General features: G+C 38.3%; 1 pseudogene; it reads left to right on the plus strand.

The window, feature by feature from the left end:
- The window catches only part of LOC138941638 (uncharacterized), a 13,706-nt pseudogene extending 8,154 nt beyond the window's left edge, over positions 1–5,552 (plus strand).
- Positions 5,553–14,662: the final 9,110 nt, after the last annotated feature.

Consider the following 14,662-nt stretch of genomic DNA (forward strand, 5'->3'; position numbering starts at 1 on the left):
AAGCAGTGGTATCAACGCAGAGTACTAATCGTACTTTATATGATGAAATCTATAGCAAAATATGCAATTTCGAAAGAAAAGTTACTACAACAAATCAGCTGCAACTGGAAACGAAAGAAAAATAAAACTCTCTCTTCCTTTTCGTTCTTCATTCTTTCATACAGAAATACTTCCGTTCAATTGTTTTGAAACAACCGCATTTTGGAAAATAATATAGCATTTTGATAGCATATTAATAAGCATCAAAATTTCATCACAATTTCAATAAGATATGAAATATGAATGGAACTTCTCTATACACTCTCAGAAAGGATTTCTGATAACGAGACAAAAAATATTCTTGACATATTTAATCGTATCACAACCTTATGCGGTATAAAAATAAAACAATTTTAAAATTAAATCAATAATTCCTTTTCTTCTCTCTCGAATTAAATAAGATTGTCTTACTATCTTGAGACAAGAGTAACATATACAAATCTAAGCTTATATATTCTTGCATTTAGAATAACTTGATGTTAGCGCCACAATAGTCGGCGCGAAACCGATATGCGGTGGCGTTACTAGGCATTTTATACTAGATTTAAGAATTTTCCATTTAAGATTAAAATATTCCTTTTTCAATAATAAATATGATTGTCGCTATATCGATCCTATTTTATGATAGATTGAGGACTAATAGCATTAGATCCGGAAATCTTTTCTGTGGGTGTAGCAATGATCGATCCGTATTAAACAAAAACCAGCATTAGATAACTATCACGCAACGGTCCCTATTTGTAGTTGCAACCATAGAATGGGAAAATGAAATGGCGTGCACTATGACTCCTCTCAAAATCTTAACTGTGCCTATAGATAGTTGGTCCCTGCAAGAATACAATAGGTTTGCTTTAACTTGCCATATTTTGTCTATTTGCAGATTGGTATGTTTCTTAATTTTACGTTTACAGCAAGAACACCATACCAAGGTTTCTCCTCTGTTTTGGATATATGTGAAAATTAATTAAAAAACAATACGTATTATATGATTTTACCGAGAGATCAAGGTTGAAATAATATTGATGTAAAGAGCGGATATAAAGCAACTTTGCAAAATAAATCGATACTTTCTATACAGAGTGTGATCGTACAAGCTCTCGAGCTCTATTACAATTGTACCGGCGCGTACGCGAATCTCGATGCTCTGACGCTTTTGGCATGCGGTATTCTTGCTTTGTTAAAAATAATATATTTCCGCATATATGCCGATAATCTAATCTGCAATTACTCTTCTGCCATAAACGATTGTCTCGCAATCGACATCGAGGAGAAGCATGACACCGTCATGCGAAAGCACGCCTCTTGGAGAAGAATGATCTCGATTATCGCTTTGTTAATTATTTATGTCGATTCACTCATCTTCATCGTGGGACATGTGTCAGTGAGCAGCAAGGACGGTAAAGTTAATATAACCATTCTGGGCCATCAGGCGAGATACGCTGTCCCATCGACCTTGGCGCACTTTCACATCTCGAAGAGTATGTATTTGGTGATTTTCGTGCTAGAGAGAATATTTTTATTTGATGGTCATGTGTACCAATAACCATGGTAAGACATTGGCAATAATATTATATAAATACAAAATATTTATTTATATCTCTCTTAAATATTATTTCAGGTATTTTTTAAAGTATTTATCACACATACGCGTGTATATATGCACACATGTACACGCACACACACACATACACACATACAAATACATATACATACAAATGTACATCTCGTAACGAATTTTCTAAATTCTGCATTTCTGTTTTGAGTGCATAGTAAATATTTAGAATAAATCAAATTGACAATAAATGTCAAGATCATTACTCTGAGTAAGCACCAAAAAGTTATAACCGTCGCTCGTTGTTTATTAAAAAATTGTAAATAAAAAATGTTTCACGAATTATACATAATTTTCTTAGCAGATTGATTTATTTATATGCAATAAATTGAATGCGTGAGCAGGGAAGCTTTTTCTGCATCTCCTGCACTCCGAAAAAAACTTATCTTTTCCGAGAGGCATGAGAGAGATATTTTTCGTCCGCGCGTTTAAATTCCCACGTTTCAGGAAATGTAGATACATTGTAAAAATATTTTCAACATAAAAATTAAATAAACAATTTATTAAATAAAAAGGACAGAATTAGTTCTTCGTATTTTTTTATTTAGAAATTTCCACAAAAGATCGTTATATTGTTGTGTTACGTCCAGACTCAATGAAAGGAAGAGTCAGCGGGAGGGCGTAACCTACTTACCTCTAGACAAACGCTAGACAATGCGTCGAACGAACAGACTACGGCCCCTTGTGCGATTTCGGATAACAGGAAAGAGGTCGGGTTAATAAATTACTCGAGTTTAAATTTTAATGCGGAAGGAAGGGCTTATTACGAGCCAAGCGCCGTAATCATTGCGCGATTATAGTTTGTTTGAAATTTTTATTGTACGTTTCGGTCCGAGGATTTGGACCTTCTTCAGCATCTATTACAATTATAATTAACAATATGTTATACATGGATCAATTCTTACAATTAAAAATGCAAATAATTTTAAAACGTATGTGGTATGCGTATGTCGCTGGCACCAAGCAATCCTGTCGACTCACTTAATTTAGTCTTTTTTACGGTCCCTGCCGTGTACGACTTATTTCAAAGGGTTTATATTGTTCGTAACCGTGCTGCATTGGTTGTGCAGATCACTGCGTGCCACGAAATTCAAGACACTGGCGGTGCCAGCGACATACGCATATCACGTACGTTTTAAAATTATTTGCATTTTTAATTGTAAGAATTGATCCATGTATAACATATTGTTAATCATAATTGTAATAGATGCTGAAAAAGGTCCAAACCCTTGGACCGAAACGTACTATAAACATTTCAAACAAACTACAATCACGTAATGATTACGGCGTTTAGCTCTCAATAAGCCCTTCCTTCCGCATTATACTTGGATATCAGAGCTTCATTTCACTAATTTTATTTTACGCTGGCTGAAAGAATGCGTAACTTCACCTTTTTCGAATTTATCAGATGTAACTTTGATAATAACACCGTCAGACAACTAAAAACATGGATTAATACACATAAAAACATGACAAAGATGCATTTACGCATCCTTTTTTTAAGAAAATGTATCAAATCCGGCATAATACTGCCACATGTAAACAAATTCAATAATTACACAAGTAACCTACATAACGACTTATCTCGGAAGAAATTCGACGTCATACTACAGCGATTCGCGATGAGCATAATGCGTAATGAAATATACGATGCTTTTAAACATATACGGGCTCTGCGTACACAATGCTACAAGCTAACACGCATAATCACGTACACGTTACCGATCTCGACATGTAATAGGTTTTTCAACACGCAAAATAGATCTCTCTACCTCCATTTCATGTGAGTGAAAGTGATAGATTAAACAAAAAATACGAGTGGCTACTTAACAAACACAAAAAACTTAACAAGAAAAAAATACGCACAATTAATTATTTCTATAACACAACGTCACAAAATCACATGTCAGAATCACGCATAGACCATCCTATTGACAATGTCCAAACAAAAGAGGCGACGACGCCAGACGAATTCTCTCTCTTTCCCATCACGCCATCATCCTCCACCTCTTCCTTAACAATCTCGCTAAACCCGACCACTTTCCAAGAACCTTCATCCTCTCCAAATCCACAACGAATGGTTCGTTAATTTATCATCCACACATTCCTACAGATGTGCAAAGACTTCTCCAACTAGGAGAAAATTTCTGCTTGCCTACATACAAAAAAGAAAAAATAGTCACTGAATTCATTAAAAGTATGGACTACAATCTAAACAAAATCCCCCCCAACATCCGCATAACCATCCGCAATCGAATCACACCAATATTAAATAACCTTTCCAACTTTTCATTCAAAAAATCACCATTAGATAGAGAAATCGTCGACGCATCCCGTGTTACAATTAATTTCATACGTGACCACCCAGATATATTATTCACTCGAGCGGATAAGTGCAATGTCACCGTAGCCCTAAATAAATATGATTATATCAAAAAAATGAACGCACTTCTTAACGACCAAAACACATATAACATTGTAACTAAAGACCCTACCAAAAAACTAATCAGAAATCTTTACGTTCTGCTTATGAAATGGAAAAAACGTAAGTTTATCACAGACAATATGTATAGAAAACTCAATTGCACAGATGGTGTATTACCGAGAGCCTACGGTGTGCCAAAAATTCACAAAACGGGCCATCCACTCCGAGTGATCGTGTCGTCGACTAACACCCCGTTGTACGAGCTGGCTACATTTTTACACAATATAATAAACAGCTCCATACCGACAACCAGCAGCCACATAAACAATAGCTTCCAACTAGTTGAGAAATTAAAAAACAAATACATACACGAAAACTTTAAATTAGTTTCCTTAGATGTGGTTTCATTGTTCACAAACGTCGCAATAGATCTTGCCATGGACAGCATTAACAACAGATGGAATCACATCAGTGATAATTGCAATATACTTCGCGACGAATTTCTCAATGCAATCAGATTCGTTCTGGACTCAACATTCTTCACTTTCAATGACATCATTTACCGTCAAACATTTGGCACACCAATGGGCTCTCCTCTCTCTCCGATTATAGCCGACATTACGCTACAAGATCTGGATGAGGGCGATCGAGATTCTACCTATTTCATTACCATTTTACTATAGATATGTAGACGACGTCGTGTTGGCTGCTCCCCCCTCCACGTTCAGCGCCATATTGCAAACGTTTAACTCATTTCATCCTAGACTGCAGTTCACTATGGAGAAGGGAGCAGACAACAGACTGAACTTTTTGGACACAACCATTATTTTAGAAAACAATATTATCAACTTTGACTGGTATCACAAACCTACATATTCAGGCAGATATTTAAATTTTGAATCTCGACACCCTCTCTGCCAGAAAAAAGGCACTGCCATAAGCCTCATCGATAAATCTTTCAGGCTTTCCCACCCGCGCTTCCACCAAAAAAACTTCGAACTTGTGGTGAATATCTTACTCAAAAACGGGTATCCATTGTCTTTTATTTTTTCCACGTTACAAGAACGCATAAAAACACTAATCATAACAAACAACAAACAGAATGACACAACTCAAATTACGATTCCAACAGATAGTGCAAGCAACAATCGCACACATTATTTTAACATCCCGTACATTCCATAATTCTCTGAACAATTCCGGCCTGTGGTCCGTGACTTGCAAACCAAAATATCTTATACAGGCTTAAACAAACTGAAAAAATTCATCCGTGTACAGAAGGACAGATTACACAACGAAATGCGTAACAACATCGTCTACAAAATAACATGCAAGGACTGCAACGCCTCGTACGTTGGACAAACAAGTAGACTCCTGAAAAATAGAATCGCCGAACATAAGAATCACATTAGAAAAAACACTGCACAACATTCGGTCATCACGGACCACAGGCTCAATAACCATGAGTTCGCATAGGATGAGGTGGAGGTGTTAGATGAAGAACGCATATATGGCAAGCGCTTGATGTCGGAGATGATATTCATTACAAGACAAACTAACAGTCTTAATTTACAAAGCGATACGGAGAATCTACATCACGCATACCTCACGCTAGTGGAGAATCTACCAAAAATTTAAATCGTTTTGATGGATATCTTTCCAATATTATACTCCACCCAATTCATTTATTTTATTTCACACGACTTAATTTATTTAAATATCTCAAGTCTACATTAACTCATTTATTTCGCTCCATACGACCTTAACTTATTTATTTAAAACATAATTCTAAATTATTTTATTTATTTTACCTCATATGACTCAACTTAATTTATTTAATAACATAACTCTAAATTTGATTTTTATTTTATACGACTTTAACTATTTAATTACAAACATAATTCTAAACTAATTTATTTATTTTACGTCACTCGACTTAAATTAATTTATTTGATATCAGAACTCTAATTAAGTTGTGCGTGGCTTTAATTGTTTGTTAAAATACTCTCGTTTACATAATTAAGCATAACGGTACAACAATTTAAGATATCCGTCAGATAGGTTTGAATTTTAATAAATATTAGTCGACCTACAAACAAACACACAATAAATGCTGTCAACAATATCACGCGAAACCAATACAGGCAATGTAAATCATCGATGTCAAAAAACAGTTGGGTCTTGAATTTCGTGGCCCGCGGTGATCTGTACGACGAATGCACGGTTACGAACAACATAAACCCTTTGAAATAAGTCATACACGGCAGGGACCGTAAAAAAGACTAAATTAAGTGAGTCGACAGGATTGCTCAGTGCCAGCGACATACGCATACCACGTACGTTTTAAAATTATTTGCATTTTTAATTGTAAGAATTGATCCATGTATAACGTATTGTTAATCATAATTGTAATAGATGCTGAAGAAGGTCCAAACCCTCGGATCGAAACGTACAATAAACATTTCAAACAAACTATAATCGCGCAATGATTACAGCGCTTAGCTCTCAATAAGTCCTTCCTTCCGCATTATACAATACTTGGATATCAGAGCTTTATTTCACTAATTAAATTTTAATGTTAGATTTATTCAAGAAAATGGAAAAAAGTGGTTTAAAGAAAAATAAAGTTTAAATGAAAAACATTTAATTGGATTTACGAATTCTTATATATATAAAAAAATACATTTTCTTAAATTCTAATCTGTAGGTGTGTTCGTGTGCATGAGTGTAGATAAAGGAAAATTATGTTTTCGCGGGTGTTACAATAAGTACGGCGGGCATCAACTGGAATTAGATAGGGAAACTAAAGTTTAAATCTCGGCTGAAAATTTACAATATAGATATATATGTAGTTTTAATTATTGATATAAGCTGTTGGGAAAATGAAAGTTGAAAGGTAAGGAGAAAAGAGGATAGGGGAGAAAAGAAATAAAGGTGTGTATCGTGTACTTGTGTATTGTGTAAATCTCGCGGAACTAGCTTAAGTTTAGTGAAATTTTAAACAAAATTCGAGTCTACGGACGCTCGAGCCAATTCCTTCTTAAGCCGCCTATTGCGACGATTACGTAAACATTTAGTGGTCGCTCGAGAAGACCATTTTATTCTTTTCACTAAGGAAAGATTTGTAAATGAATAATAATAACAATAATATCGTATGGAAAGAGATGTGAAATAATTCTTGGCGTTTCTGTTTTAAAGATTATATCCGGGCAATAAAAGATGTTATTTAAATATTAGGTATATAAAAGTAGATGTGCTTCTTTTATTATATAGTCGGGCGAGATGAAACCCACAGAGAGAGAATGAAATAGCGAGTCTCTCTGCACGATATATGTGTGTCTTGGTGAGGAGAAGGAAGCCACGGATCACTCCACGAAATGTAGGTGACCCTCGATGACAAGTGAGGAAGTCACGGGTCGCTCCGCGAAGTGCAGGTGACCCTCGGTGACGAGTGAGGAAGTCACGGGTTGCTCCGCGAAATGCAAGTGACCCTTGGTGACGAGTGAGGAAGTGACGGGTCGCCCTGCAAAATGCAGGTGACCCTTGGTGACGAGTGAGGAAATCACGGGTTGCTCCGCGAAATGCAGGTGACCCTTGGTGACGAGTGAGGAAGTTACGGGTCGCTCCGCGAAATGCAGGTGACCCTCGGTGACGGGTGAGGAAGTCACGGGTCGCTCCGCGAAGTGCAGGTGACCATCGGTGGGAGTGGTGCACTTGGACACAGTATAATTGGACACGGTGCAAATGGACACGTTACAAATGGACACGAGATTTTGCACACGGTTCAATTGGACACAGTGCATTTGGACACAGTAATTTTGGATACAGTAGCTTTTGGACACATAAGAAAATACGCATCGTTTACTTGGACACCGCTCAATTGGACACTGTTCATTTGGACACCGTTCGTTTGGACACAGAAAGATGCGCACCGTTCATTTGGACACCGTTCGTTTGGACACCGTTATTTGCCCACCGTTCGTTTGGACACCGTTCATTTGCCCACCGTTCGTTTGGACACCGTTCATTTGCCCACTGTTCGTTTGGACACCGTTCATTTGCCCACCGTTCGTTTGGACACCGTTCATTTGCCCACCGTTCGTTTGGACACCGTTCGTTTGGACACCAAAATTTGATTTAAATTATACGACGTAATCCACACCAAATTTTTGTTTTAAATAAGAAATAGGTTTGGGTTAGGTTATATCTTCCGGAAGTGGAGCCCCCCCGCAGGGGGGGCGGAACCCACTGTATCCATGCATGACATCCAAATATACGAAAGGCTAAACAAAGTGCTAAAAGCAATGTAAAATTAATGACATCAGTATCAGAGATATATAAGTATGAATATATTTTATTTTGACAGATATTATAACCTTCAAATGTATCTCCTTTTCACGATTTCATATTTTACATAGATTTACGAGTATAAAGTGTTATAAGAATACTGATTATATTTTCCCAAAATGATTTTTATTTCTCTCCATCTGTTACATATTCAAACAAACAGTGCGCATGTTTCTGTGTACAAATGAACGGTGTCCAAACGAACGGTGGGCAAATGAACGGTGTCCAAACGAACGGTGGGCAAATGAACGGTGTCCAAACAAACAGTGGGCAAATGAACGGTGTCCAAACGAACGGTGGGCAAATGAACGGTGTCCAAACGAACGGTGGGCAAATAACGGTGTCCAAACGAACGGTGTCCAAATGAACGGTGCGCATCTTTCTGTGTCCAAACGAATGGTGTCCAAATGAACAGTGTCCAATTGAGCGGTGTCCAAGTAAACGATACGTATTTTCTTATGTGTCCAAAAGCTACTGTATCCAAAATTACTGTGTCCAAATGCACTGTGTCCAATTGAACCGTGTGCACAATCTCGTGTCCATTTGTAACGTGTCCATTTGCACCGTGTCCAATTGTACTGTGTCCAAGTGAAGGCCACTCACCATCGGTGACGAGTGAGGAAGTCACGGGTCGCTCTGCGAAATGCAGGTGACTCTCGGTGAAATGAAGGAAGTCACGGGTCGCTCCGCGAAATACAGGTGACCTTCGGTGACGAGTGAGGGTGTGAGAGAAGAAACTTGAAGTAATGTTTTCGCTAAGGGGTTAAATTTATCATCCAAGAATCATTTCAGGAAAAGAAAAAAAAGGAAAAGAAAAATAGAAGAGATGAGAAAATTTAATAACTTATTATTTATTAAAAGCGTTGTTAAGCTAAGTCACAAATGGTTTGCGAGGCGAGAAGATCTTAACTCGTGTTGTCAGGTTGGATAGAGATCGTTGTAGTTACACGTGGTTTCGCAACACAATTAAGAGTCTTAACACACTGATTAGTTTTGTTTCTCACTCACAATTTAACTTTCTAAGACTATCACAATCGCGGATAGAAGATAGAACTGCGAGAACAGGCTTGAAGATTTAATAAATCGGAGCGAGTTGTAGCTAGACTTGGTGTAAGAGTTTTTTGTTATATCGAGAGCCGAAGATGAACTGACTTTTCTGAGCCAGGATTTCGCGTATATCGAATCTTGGCGTCTCTTCGCGTTCCCTCTCCATTTAACCAATCAATTTTTTAAATGGTGCCCCTTTCATGAGTTGAGGGTGTCTCCCTTCCAAAAGAAGGTTCAAGAGGTTGCGCCTATTGGTGTAGAGTTTTTGTTTTAAAAAATTAAGTTTTGCCCACTGGAGAGTCCGCCATGATCGGCCAAATTGACAGTTTTATTATTCACTTGAGTTTCATCTCAAGCAGATAACGCGCAAGAGTGATCTAGCAGGCGAACACGTGGTATCGAATGTCGCGAGTCTCAGTCGCGGATCATAGTTACATTTATAAAATATGGTTTAGATTTTGAAATATTAGTCTCGCCTGCTAGATATTCCTTTAGTTTATTGTTTATGCTAAGTGCAAAGAGTTCCAGAAGGTAGACGTTTAATATTACATGAAAGAAAAGAATCGTGGAGTCCACCGGACGTAACAGTTGTCATGTAGTAAATATTTTCCTCTTATTTATAAACTTGTGTTATGGAAAAGTAGTATTAATATGCGGGTTTTAACTCAGGTTCTCCGAGGTGGGGTTGCGGGGCGGAGGGAATTTCGGAGGCGCGAGGGAATAACGTTACGCGGGCGGAGGGGATTTTGGTGGCGAGGGGGAATGACGTCAGGTGAGTGGGGAATGCTTATCAATCGGCGCAGTGTATTACAAAGGCGGGTGCCGATTGATACGGATGCTTAAATTTATAAATATTATAAACAAATATCGTCTTGCACTATTGCATGTGCAACATTAATGAATTTAAAAATGATAAAGCGAGCGTTGATAGGATTTTATATTAATAATAATATTAATTTTAAGGATAGAAAGTATAGACTGTGCATGATAACGCAAGTTAGCCACCGATTGACACGGATGCTTGAATTTATAAGCCTTATAAACAAATAGCGTCTTGCACTATTGCACATTCGGCATTACTGAATTTAAAGATGATAAAGCAAGAGCTGATGTTCTGCTGCTAAAATTTGCGGGACATATTTATTGGCGTATTTACAAAGGCGGATGTCAATGTCTGAAATATAAATAAAATAGAACCATCGCGGAGTACTCTGCGTTGATACCACTGCTTATTCTTGCCCGAGTTACCAGCAGAAACGTTTGACAGTTAGATAATTTAGAGTGAGTAAAGTGCGAGCAAAAATTTTTAAAAAATGCCATTGCTGATTGAAGCTGTGTTGTGTCGAGATTGTTGGATCGCGTCATGGTGGACGCAGGACCTCGCGATGAGGCCGTTGAGAGCCCTGTTAAATCTAGTAGTTTTCCAAAGAGTAAGTAGCATTTTTTATTTTATATTACATTAATTATTTATAATATATATTATAATATATTATAATTTTAATTTATAGTACGATATACTAAACACATTTATATGATACATATAATTTTTAAATAAATATTTTTTATTATTATTAAAAGAGTGTCAATTATTTCTGCGTCTCCACTATATTCCCATGCGCTATCCTTTTTCTACTCGCAAGCACCTACGCGCTATTTCCTCTCATACCCGTACACTATCCTTGTCGCACCGTCTTGCGAACGCCAGGGGCGAGGGGAAACCGGCGCGGGGGATATGACGTCACGGGGAAGGGGTATGACTTCACGGGGGGGGGTACGACGTCACGGGGGTATAACGTCACGGGGAGGGGGATATGACGTCACGGAGGGGCATGACGTCTCGCGGAGGGACCGCGGCGGAACGGTAGGCGCGGGGTCCGCGGAGAGGGGGAGGGGGACCGCGGCGGAACGGTAGGCGCGGGGTCCGCGGAGAGGGGAACCGTGGGGAAGAGGGAACGCGAAGGTACGATGCCACGAGTAGGTGTGACAGAGATATAGCGCGAGGCGTTCGTAATGTGTAAGAGAGAGCATACGCGAGGCGGTGCGAGAAGGATAGCGCGAGGCGATCACAGGCACGAGGGAGAAGGATAGCGTCCGCATTGGTGCTGGAAAAGGATGACGTTCGCGGGAGAAAGAGATAAAGAGAGAGATAGCGCGAGGCATGCATGTAGGAAAAGGAAAGAAGAAGGTGCAGAAATAATCGATACTTTAATTATAATAATAACAATAATAAGTTTATTTAATAATTGTGTGTATATTACAATGTGTGTGTGTGTTAAAATAATAATAATAATAATAAAAATAATAATAATAATAATAATAATAATAAAAATTAAAAAAAATATATATATATGACGATACCCTTCTGAAACAAAAAAATTAAAGTCTTATTAATAAATCTATTTGTTAATATTATAAAATTTTTAAAAATAGATACTTACATTATCCTCCTGGAGCCGCAAGCTCTTCCTCCCAATCCTCCTCCCATTCTTCTTCCTCCTCCTCCTCCCAATTTTCATTCACCTCCTCCAACATTTCTTCTTCCGGCTCCCAATTCTCCTCTTCTTCATACGGTTCGAGGCCGAAAAGAGGTCGCAAAAAAAATGTCCTCGAACTGCGATGGGTGTACCATGCACACTCGCGAGCTTCGCGAGTATCGCCCCACAAATTGGCGTGCGCCCACCGCATTTCTCCGCGGATCCACCGCATGTACTGCCGATGGATAATGTCAATTTGCACGAACTGAAATATATTATTGATTAACAAATATCACACATAATGTCGCACACACACACATGTCAAAACACTGAACATTACTTACCAGATTAAGGCGAAACATTTTTATTAACTTTTGCTTTATTTTAACACTTTTATAACGACACTAGATTGTTAGATAGTCGAACACTTTGTGACGAACATACCGGGATAGACATTGTCTCAAACATTTTAGAGTAGATGTATCACTTACGAAGAACGCTTACTCTCAGCTCTTGATAAGAAAACAAAAGTTAGCAAGTTTCCACGAGCAAATATCTAAAGTCTTTTAAATATGAATAATATATTATTATAACATGTAAACCACTATCGAACGGCAATCGAACGGTTGTGAACGGCTATTGAACAGCTTTGAACGACTATCGAACGGCTTTGAACGGCTATCGAACGGCTATCAAACGGCTTTGAACAGCTATCGAACGGCTTTGAACGGCTATCGAACGGTTATTGAACGGCAAAATAATTATTTATACACCATTCAAATATTAAAGTCTATGTGCATGTACTGAAATGTAACATCTGTAGCCTGATAAGGTGGCTGACGCCGCTATCAAACGTCACGTACAGAAATTTAATACACGCGTACTGGGATATGAAAGAGGAAAAGGGAAGAATAAAAGAGAATAAAATATATTTTAACAATAGTTTATTCTAAATAATGTTTGGGTGAATCTTTATGATGATTCGTCCACCAATTGAATATTTTAAATACATTTTGTAAAGTGCAATTTTTCAAATGTTTTTCACAGCGCATAGTATTAGTAACATCTAGCTTATTTAACGAAGTGATATCTTCATAGTCCGCATCCAAGGTCTCAATAATAACGTCGTTTCTCGCATCATCGTCAAGTATATCGACCAGCCATTCTCGTTTTTCGCATCCTTTAACATACACGATAGAAGATGCTCCATCTTCCTCTTCCGTCGCACCCATCACAGCTCCCGTAATCAAACGCCTAGCGAAGCTGTATGGAACGTTTCCATCCTCCCATTGAGGTCCATGGTGATGTCCGATTAGCCATGAAGCTTGGCATCTCTCAGATTTTGTAAGCGCACGCCATGGTACGGGAGTTGCAAAAAAGTAATGAGAGAGAACAGATCCATTTCTCAATATCGCTACTTCCTTCACGACAAAGTTTCTCCCGATAATGAATCCCTGCAGATCCACAAACGTTGGGGCGCGATCATACTGATAATATTACCGTACGATTGCAAGAACGATGTACGACTGTTGCCGATCGTCAAAATCTCAATCTTTATATATTTTGACATTGGAGGGGATATTTGCCGATTTAGGTAATTTTACGAACTACGTTGGTCAATGGGCAATATTCGACAACGCGATCGTGCAAGATGAGACAATAGGCGGTAGTATTTGTCGGTATATCCTCCTTGCACTCAAACTCTAATCTCACATCCACGGTGGAATTTTTGACAGACTCGTTTTGCCGCGAGCAATCGATAACCGCGAGAGGACCGCAATGTAGAAATTTTGAAATGTTTAATAGCACATCATCATTATCACATCCGTAATAAGATTTGCGAAAACGAGAGTACATATCGAACAAGAAGGCGAATCTATTTTTATCGAAATCTAAATTCAAATCATCGTAAGGATAAAATTCCGAGTTTAGATAGAGTTTAACGTTGGTCAATTTGCAGTCGTCGAATGTAGTAATATCTTTTGACACAGCGTTTTTTCTGCCAGTCTGCAGCGCAAAGATCAGGTATCGCGGCTTCTCCAGCTGAGAGGCGGCTTTCACGGTCCACGAATGCTTGATCATATTATGCAATAGAGGAAATTCGTATAGATCCCAAGAGCGAAAACTGATATTCAAATATCGCCCGCTTTCCAACCCGCGCAACAAGGATAGTTTATTGACCTCGCTCAATATTACATGTGGCATACGTCATTGTATCTTGAATAATTCGATATCAGCTTCAGCCGAAGCATGTCCAAATATGCAATTGTTGTTGTTGCGCGAACGTATCAGAATTAATTCGTGACGAGCGTTGATCACAATTCGCTTATAATCTTCGCAAAAACCCAATAGTATGTTTAGCGGCACGCAAAAATTGAAGTAAGATTCAACAACATTATGCGAATATTCCACGCAGCATTCCCCAAGATTTTACCTTTCTCGGTTATTAGAGAGATATAGTTTTTAATCGTGGAAGTTATTCCAACGTTTCTGTTGCGGTCAATCTCTACACCGTCGAGTTCATATCGAAGTTCATCAAACATAAACGCGACACAATTGTTTCCCAATACCACTCTTCCCTCTTCAGCTACTTTACGCACCATCAACTTTCCTTCGACGTATCGAAAACTTTCACATGGTAGCGTGTAGAAAGCTTGATGTTGTATCGGTATCCGTATCTCGTCGCTATATCCAAGCGTTGTGTTGGCGTATGGATTG

This window comes from Polyergus mexicanus, unplaced genomic scaffold, assembly GCF_030449975.1.
Source record: "Polyergus mexicanus isolate NDT 795.1 unplaced genomic scaffold, iyPolMexi1.0 SCAF_20, whole genome shotgun sequence".
Taxonomy (NCBI): Eukaryota; Metazoa; Arthropoda; class Insecta; order Hymenoptera; family Formicidae; genus Polyergus; species Polyergus mexicanus.